The 8,007-nt window shown below is 34.6% G+C and overlaps 1 pseudogene; it reads right to left on the bottom strand.

Annotated features, from left to right (window-relative positions):
• Positions 1-2,702: 2,702 nt before the first annotated feature.
• Positions 2,703-2,821, bottom strand: LOC111742247 (annotated as a pseudogene).
• Between the last annotated feature and the right edge of the window lie 5,186 nt (positions 2,822-8,007).

Raw genomic sequence — 8,007 nt, forward strand, 5'->3', positions numbered from 1 at the left:
TTTTAAAAGCTATGTACGATTCTGTAATGTTGATATACCATCACTTATTTAGCTATTCCTTTATTTTTGGCAATTTCAGTTATTTCCTACTTTTATCTATTACAAGAAATGCTACAAGGAGCATAATTGTAAATAGTTTCTTGGGCAAAGGCTTAAATTTTTAAGTATAACAAACCTGTTAGTTCCAAGTCCCTCTACTCCCTTAAACATGCAATGGGAAAACTAAGCGTCATTGTCAGTAAGAACTATTTCAAAGAAAGTATGAAAGTAATGTTACCAAGATGGCAACATAGCTCATTCCTGACTTTTCTTTCCTTCACAAAACAACTAATGATTATATATTAAGAAATTGGACAACTGAGAAAGAAAAAAAAATTATTAGAAACATACAACTTAACTGAATCAGAAGGAAATAGAAAATCTCAATGGCATTTTTTATGCAAGTAGGAAAAAACTCTTAAAATGTATATGGAACCACACAAGACCCCAAATAGCAAGAGAAATCCTGAGACGAACAAAGCAGAAGGCATCATACTTCCTGATTTCAATCTATAATTTAAAGCTATAGTAATCAAAACAGTATGCTACTGGCATTAAAACAAAACAAAACAAAAAAGACAAACAGACCAATGGAACATAACTGAGAATCCAGAAATAAACTTATACATATGTAGTTAACTAAGGTCTGACAAGGGAGGCAAAAATACTCAATGGAGAGTCTATTCAATAAATGCTGGAATAATTGGATATTTAGATATAAAAGAATGAAACTAGACCCTTATCTTACACCAGTCACAAATATTAACTCAAAATGGATTAAAATCTTAATGTTAAACCTGAAATCATAAAACTCAAAGAAGAAAACATAGGTAAAGCTCTTTGGCATGATTTTTGGTAATGACTTTTTAGATATGACACTTAAAACACAACAACAAAATGAAAAATGAACAATTGGGACTATATCAAACTGAAAAGCTTCTGAACAGCAAAACAAATCATTAACAAAGTGAAAGACAACCTATAAAATGGGAAGAATATTTGCAAACCACATATCTGGTAAGGGGTTAAAATATAAAGTATATAACTCAATAGCAAAGAACAACCCAATTAAAAAAATGGACAAAGGGCCAGAACAGATATGTTTTCAAAGAAGATGCATAAAAAGCCAACAGGTACATGAAAAGTTGGCCAATATCACCAGTCATCAGGGAAATACAAACAAAGCTGCAATGAGATGTCATCCCAAACCTGTTAGAACAGCCGTTATCAAAAAAACAAGAGCTAACAAATGCTGGCATGGATGTAGAGAAAAGATAACCCTCATGCACTGTTGGTGGGATTGTAAAGTGGTACATACATTTTGGAAAACAGTGTGGAGGATCCTCAAAAAATTTAAAAAATAGAACTTCCATGCGGTCTAGCAATTCCCCTTCTAGGAATATATTTAAAACAAACAAACAGTAATTTGAAAATATATCTGCAATCCTGTGTTCACATGATAATAGCCAAGACATTGTAATGACTTAAGTGTTCACAGATGGATGAATGAATAAAGAAGTTGGGGTCTGTGTGTGTGTGTATATATGTACATACATCATATACATATGTATATATATGAAATATGCATGTATATTATGTATACAATGTATCCATGTGTATAAATTGGAATATGCACATTGGAATATTATTCAATCATTAAAAAATGAGGAAATCCTACCATTTGCAACATGAATGAAACTTGGATCATTAGGCTAGATAAAATAAGTCAGAGAAAGACAAATACCAAATGATCTCATACATGGAATGTTTAAAAAAATGAAATAAAAATAAATCTCATAGAAAAAGAGATTAGACTTGTGGTTACCAAAAGTGGAGGGTGATGGGGAGTTGGAAAAAGGTGGCCAAAGGTAAAAAGTTCTGGTTACGTGATAAATAAGTTCTAGGGATATAATGAACAACATGATAATTATAGCGGATACTGCTGTATAATTTATATGGAAGCTGAGAGTTAATTCTGAGTTCTCATCACAAGGAAAAATATTTTTCATAGTATCTATATGAGAACATGGATGTTAGCTGAACGTATCATAATCATTGCACAATATATGTAAATCAAGTCATGTCGTATGCCTTAAACTTATACAGTGAAATATATGAAATATTTCTCAAACTGGGGAATGAAAAAGAACTAATTTGACTCCTTTTTACAAGTTCCAGTCGCAATCATCATCATAGTATCTAGGTGTAAGTGTAATTTTTATTATACATGTCCAAATGATTTTGGATAGAGGCCCTTGCAAGGAGAATCCACATAAAGATGTAGAAGAACGGGGGCAATTTTAGTTGCATCTAAGATAAGGCAACGAAATAGTTGAAGGCAAGCAATGTATTCAAAGTCCAATCTGGTCATTTTTAAAGAATATGAGATTTTTTTTTTTTTTAACTAGGAAGTCACATTTGGGCATGACTGAGGAGACTCCCAGAATGCTCCTGGAGAGCCTCACATAAAGGATACTTGCTCTAGGCAGAGTGGAGCCACTACCTTTAAACTGTCTTCTCTATAGGAGGTCTTCAGCTGCTCTCCACTTAGGACCATTTCTATTTTTTCTTTTTTCTTTTTTTTGGCGAGGCTACCATTGGTTGACCTCACAGATTGCAAGGACCTTGTCAGTTTACAATCCCTTATTTTTTAATATTTTTTATGCCTACAGCACCTGGCCTTCCTAGGTGGTCTCCCATCCAAGTACTAACCAGGCTCAACCCTGCTTAGCTTCTCAGATCGGACAGGATCGGGCTTGTTCAGGGTGGCATGGCCGTAGACTTAAGACAATTTCTTGACCTTTATAACCACAGTAACTTCCAGTACCTTTTGTAACTGGAGGGCTCCACCACTCTGGGTGTAGAAGCACATCTCACCTTCCCTTCTTGAAAGTTTTCCCTAAGGGCTTTGAATGAGGCTTACAGTTGAGACTATTTCTGCTGTGTCCATCATCATTGGAGCCATTAGTAGTTTTTTATTCACATCAGGAAAGTGGGAAAAGCACCAAGTAGCTTAGGAAGCCACAAAGAAAGACTCTTGCTATGAAACTATTACCTGAGCATTATATTCACTTCTAAGGAGAAAAAAATCAATGAAAACCATGATCCATGACCATAAGTTGTCATTTGGCTAATAGAACATAATCAATAATGTAAAAATGTAACAGCCGTCAAGGTATGTGGAAGTGAGAGGTGCTTTAGGGCTCAGGTAACTGCAGACATAGTCCTCAGAAATACCCTGATTGAGGCAAGCTGTGCTCTACACATAGAGGATTTCTTTCTAGACACCAGAATTTTATTCAGCCTCTTATTCCTCTCCACATTCTCCACATGTAAGTTCTCCACATTCCTCAAGGCCCAATTTCCAACTAAACCTTTCTCCAGTTCATCTGAACAAAGATTATCTACCAGGACTTCAGTTTTTGGTCATGTGCTGCTTGCTTTTTGTATACATATCTCTCCTTTAAATTGTATGAGGGAAAGACTATAACCTTGTTTTACTTTTCAGAGATATTTATTTCATGTCTCCATATATAGGAGGAGGTGGAGAAGAATAAAACGAAATAAATGAGTGCACAAATATTTAATCAAAATGCACATCAGGAAACATCTTGCCTATGACGGTCTTTAAGTATGTAAGTGAAGGGAATTGTGGAAGACAAAGGCCATGGCCAAGATTTCTCTTACATAGTTAAGAAGTCTGTCCATTTTCTGAAACAATCACTGGGCTAATCTTATTCACTTCCCTTACATCAACTGCTCTGTTACAGACATAAGATAGATGTGCAGAAGCCCAAATCTAGTTTTTAGTTTTAGAATCTCCCAGGCTTGGAGGAGACCACCATTTTTTCCCTGTCCTGATCCACGCTCTCAAAATCTCCAGGTTATGAAAAATATTAGCTGTGCTTTTCTTCCTTTCCTACCATCTGATCTCTGCAGAGGTCAGCATCTTTTTACCTCTAGCGCTGTCCATATCTTCTCTCCCTGTCTTTAAAAATCTTTTAAAAAGATCCACTCATTGTTCTCTGCTTATCCTTTCTCCCTTTACCTGTTCTGTTTTCTTGCTCATGCCTTTGATTCTGTATTGCTCTCGTCGCCACAGGAAAATTAATTTTCCCACACACAAAAGTATCTAGAAACCAACCAAATAAAAGCCATGATACTGGTAAGGATGTCCAGATAAGAACAGGAGGTATCAGGAAAAGAGCCTTGATTTACTTCTTAATCAAGATCCCCTCCTACAAGCCTGAGGAAAGTGGAGGCCTGAGACCACTAGTTCTCCTCCTTGATTGCTACCAAGGAATCCACTCTGGGCGAAGGCTGCTTGCGTTTGAGGGCAGGTGTGGCTCCTGGTACCCATCTCTACTGTTCTTCAAAAACATTTCTCACCAACCAATTTTCTTTGGGGACAGATGAAAGGCACCCAACACCCTTCCTTGTGCATCCATCTGTTCACAATCAAAGAAAGATGCATCTAACTTGTATTATCCCTGACTTCACAAGGAACCTTAGCCAAAATGCTTATTAATAAACTGTGTAATCTCCAAATGCCCTAGATGACATTGCACTGAGAATATTACTTAAAATCATGCTTTAGGGGGGAAAAAACTTTATGTCTTCTTGGCTTCTTAAATTTTATCTTTATTGCATTTTGGCAGGGAACACTAAGTATAAATTGAATAAAATGAGACATCACACACTGAGTATTAATTACCACAATTTTAAGAAATCCTACAGCTTGGCCTTCTGAGCTGATCAATGGCAAACTGAAGTAGTAGGATTTTAAAAATTGCTTGCTAATTTTTCTCTGCTCTGAATGTGAGTTACATGTATGTTCCTTAGCTTTTACATTTTATTTGAATTCTATTAATGAGAGTAATTGTTGATCCAAATGAAGTAAAAACAGGATGGGAAGACATTGTACAGTAGATCAGATGATTCTAAAACAGAATCTGTTCAATGGCTCAGAGGCAAAAGATGTGGGAGTTAGAGATATGAATTCTTTGGCTTAAGAAGGAATTTATAGAGACAGAGATGCCACTCCTACTCTAAAGAAACAAAAAATCCTGAAAGTCACTGAACTGGGACATTTCTACAAGTTAAATTTCACACTAACTGGAGAGATAGTGGACCTCAGGAGACCAAAAGTAGTGACATAGAGCTGGGTGGCACTGAGTGAGGAAGTGTTTGGAGAGAACAGTATTATTCTGATAGACCCTGGGAAAGTCAGAGCAAAAACTTAGAAGACTATATATTATGTCTTAGATATCACGTTGTCTAGGAACAAATTTTTTACTCAACCATGAGGTCTTTGTATGGAGTGTACATCATTGTGAAGGGAATACTCTCCTCATAGAGTCTTTCCATGTTATCCAGATTGGTGGCTTCATTGTAGGAAAAAAGAATCACTAGCTAGTGTACCAATGGTGAAAGTGTTCATGGTATAGCCACAGTGGAGTTGGTGAAAAAAATGAGAGAATATAGGAGTATCTGAATGGTAGGAAGGAAGGAAGTTACCTACCCCTACCCCTACCCCTACCTCTCCCTCTCCCACACACACACACACACCCACATCCCCCCCCCACACACACACATCAGACTTGGGCATCACCACTTTGCAAGTAATCCACGATTGCTCACAATATTGAAAGGTTGAAAAGTATTCCCCTTGAGAGTAGGTGAAAGAAAAGAATATCTATTATCACAATTTTCTTTACTATTACACTGAGAGTACTAGTGAGTGAAATAAAACTAATATCCTATAAAGTTGAAAAGTATAAACAAAATTATAATTTGTAGAAAATAAGTCTGCTTATCTAGAAAATCCAAACTAATCTTCAGGCAAAGCATTGATATTAATTGGTCTATGTAACAAAGTCACACTTCATGGTTAATTAATTATTATACAACCTTTTTCTATATACAGAACTAAAAGAAATTATAAATTATAAATTATACTATTTACAATACCATTAGAGAAATTAATTATAAGTTAGCACTTACAAAAATATCTAAAATCAAACATCTAGAAATACAGTTACATATATAGAAACAAAAGATATGCAAGATTCATATGCTAAGAACTAAAAATATTACTAACAAAACTTTAAAAGACTGAAGTGAAAGTAGAAGTTCACGATTTTTTGACTGTTATGTGCAGATAAAAATTATCTCCAAATCAATCTGTAAATTTAATATATCCCATTTCGAATCCAAGCAGTCTGTGTGTTTGTGTAAGTCATTGTAGAAATTGACAAGTTATTTCTAAATTTCAAAGATCCCAGATCACCAGAGGCAATGTTGAACAAGCTAGCAAATATGCAGTGCCAAATAGCAATATTTGCTTCAAAGCTGTGGCAACGGGGATAGATATGAAGCCAAGGATACAGAATCTAGAAAGCACAAACACCTACCTATAAATTCACCTGGTATCACTGAAATGATGAACTGTAGTACAGCGGAGGAAAGATAATTTCAGATAGATATAAGTTAAAGAACATACTGCTAGAACCTTATTTCACTTCTTACTAAAAAATAAGTTCCAAATAGATGCCAGATCTAAATATGAATTAAAAAGTATTAAAAACTCTTAGAAAAAAACATGGGAGGATACGATTTTGATTGTAGAGTGGGTAAAGATCTTTGACGGGACATGAAAACTATAACAAGAAAGAAAACTAATAAATTTAAATCTACAAAACGAAAAATGTATGTTCCTTGCAAGACTTTTATAAGAGTGAAAGACAAACAACAGACTAGTAAAACATGCTGACAATAATATATATGACGCTATATTTAGAATATATGAAGAATATCCACAAATCAACAGGAAAAAGTCACACAACCCAATAGAAAAATAGACAAGACTTATTTCTTTACAGAAAGGATAACAAAATAACCAATACATTTACAAAGAGATATTCAACTTCTTTAGATATTGTGAAAGTGCAAATTTAAAAACAGGTATCCTTTAAATGAAGAGATTATACCAACTATTGGCTGTGAAATACCACTAAGAATGAATAAACCAGAGCCCTAATATACACTGCTGGTGAGTTAAGTTGGCACAGCCACTTTTGAATACTAATCAGGATTATCTAATAAAGCAGAACAATGGCATATGCTGAGGCCCATTAAGTCTACACTTAGACACATACACACCAGAAATGATAAGCAAAATACTGGAATATAGCAGCATTTGTTATAGAACACAAAAACAAAAACAAAACCCAGACCCAACTATCCACATGCCCATCAGCATTAGATTAGATAAATACATTGCAGTATATTCCCACAATGGCATTGTTTCATATCAACAGAATTACTAAATGGATATTAATAATTTTTAAGAAATAAGGCTAAGTAAATACTGTATATTTTCATTTTTATAAAGTACAAAACCAATACTATTCTTTGTTGTTAACTACAGGGACATAATAGAAACTGGAAAGGGAGAAAAAAGTTTGAGTTGATGATCATATCCTAGGGTCTGGTTGTAATTTATTAAGAGAAAATTCATGTGCATAGTTCCTTCTTTTGATTCTCACTTTATAAGTGATAAAACTAAGGTACAAAGAAACGTGCCCAAAGTAACTCAGCTAGGAAGTAACAGAATTAGGCTCAAAACCAAGTAATGTCTTCAGAATTCATGACTTGTACCACTCTGTCAAATAATTTAACATATAACTTCTTAAATATAAAAAAGCAAAGTAAAAGGCATCATTACAATAAATTTAACAAATTTTAAATCTAAAGAAAAGGTTATGAATATCTAGGAAAAAAAGTCTAATTTACTTCACTACAGCACTAAGAATATTAGAAGGGGCTTAATAGATTTCTGTTAATTGCTAACAGAAAATGATACAAAGATGAATAAAAATCTTCTCAAAATGTTTAAAACCGGCTGAGGCAGGTGTGCAAATACACAAATAGGTCAAAAGTGTTTGTGTACAAATCAGTGTGCGTGGC

Source organism: Pteropus vampyrus, unplaced genomic scaffold (assembly GCF_000151845.1).
Source record: "Pteropus vampyrus isolate Shadow unplaced genomic scaffold, Pvam_2.0 Scaffold89, whole genome shotgun sequence".
Classification (NCBI taxonomy): Eukaryota; Metazoa; Chordata; class Mammalia; order Chiroptera; family Pteropodidae; genus Pteropus; species Pteropus vampyrus.